The sequence below is a fragment of the Cynoglossus semilaevis genome, chromosome 11 (genome assembly GCF_000523025.1).
Source record: "Cynoglossus semilaevis isolate Cse_v1.0 chromosome 11, Cse_v1.0, whole genome shotgun sequence".
NCBI lineage: Eukaryota > Metazoa > Chordata > Actinopteri > Pleuronectiformes > Cynoglossidae > Cynoglossus > Cynoglossus semilaevis.
The window spans coordinates 15,676,930-15,678,644 of record NC_024317.1 but is presented as its reverse complement, the minus strand read 5'-3'; positions in this window follow the sequence as shown (position 1 = coordinate 15,678,644).

Here is a 1,715-nt window from a genome sequence, read left to right as displayed (position 1 = left end):
GGGGGGCGGGGGGTTCCACCAGCCGCCACAGGCTGACTTCTGAACAGGTTAAACTTCATTGTTGCAAAAGACTAGGTGGAGCGTCCCTGAAACACAGAGAGAGAGAGACAACAGGAGAGAAAACCATCAATTTAATGTGGACGCATCATAAGCTACATGTAGCATGATTGAGAGTTTTAGAATGAAACTTTAACGAGATGATACGAAATTGGCTTCAATTTAAGGACCTGTGTCTGACGAAGGCCCAAGTGATGTCAGATAATTCAAAGAATTTCTACATTGTAAAGAAAAAATACTATAATAATATTATATATAATATTATAAATACAGCTGGACAGACCTACTCTATTCAGTTAAGATCTACAGTATATGAAGAGTATATTTTGCATGCCGATGTGTCCTTAACCAGGACATATAATTCTAAACTCATATTATTGCATATATTTTTAATTTATTATTATTTATATTGAAGATATTGAACTGAGTGACAAAGTCTAGCATTACATAATGCTCAGGAGACATTTATGTTTGTTTCACAAAATTTCTATCACAACTAAAAAGCCTTAGAAAATATTAGGGAGAGATATTAATCATAATATTGATCACATGATCACATGATCACATGATCCACCTCCACTTACAAAGCTTCCACGTAAACCTAAACCAAATATTTATTATAGGCCGCCTTCCAGTGGACTCACCATCCGCAGGAAGGTTCAGAGTACGGTACTGTGTGATTTGGGTGGCGACTGCTGCCCCCGCCACCCGGTAACGGATATTCAGACGAAAATGGATGGATGGATGGATATTATAGGCTATAAATTGGCAGTTCTCAAACTGGGGGTTACATCTCTCCTACAGGTAAAACACTAATGCAGGAAGGAATGGAGCAAAGCAAATGCATTTTGATTTCAATATTGTCCATTTGTAGAAAGAATTTACTGATTTTAAATAATAAATAATGTGTTTCCAGTAAAGTTCGCTTGACAATATTCCTATCTACAAATAGGGGCGCTGCAGTAACAATTAGGAAACTACTGCATGGACTGTTAGAAAATTGTATTTTATTACTGTATTTGCGGTCATATACCGTTGTCATTCTCATTCTCGTTGTTGAGATCATTCTCGCTGCAGTGTGATTTTCTCAGTCTGGCTGATTCCCTCCTCCCACCAGCTCCACATCAGGCCAGAAACTGGCACCATGACAAATGTTCACGACTTCTGCGGCTTTAATGAGTCTGAGTTTGTTTGGTTTTATTCCTGGGAGAACAATTTGTGTTTTGAAAGGAAGGTTATGAAATTAAAGTTGCAGCTGGAAAAATGTTCTCTCCTGTTAGCATCTCCTACATCATGAAGGTGAACACCAGCACGTGCCTCTACACGTACCTTTCTTTCAGACATTTATTTCCTAAAGGGTTCCAAATGACAGGAAGTTGATGTCAAGCCTTGATTTTTTTTAAATGTATGCACAGCTCGTTCATACTAGGGACAGTCAGAATGTTCTAATTTCTGAACTCTCTTCTGATTGGCTAATATTTCCCATCAAGGATTTTTTTTTCACATAATGTGCTGAAGCTGATTCCTTTAAATTTACAACATGACATACTGAAATGGGCCAAGTAGTAAAGAAGTGGTTAATGCTATCGCCTAACAGCTTAAATGTGATTGGTTTGAGTCCTGGTGAAAACTGATCATTTGTCTGAATGGAATTTTAA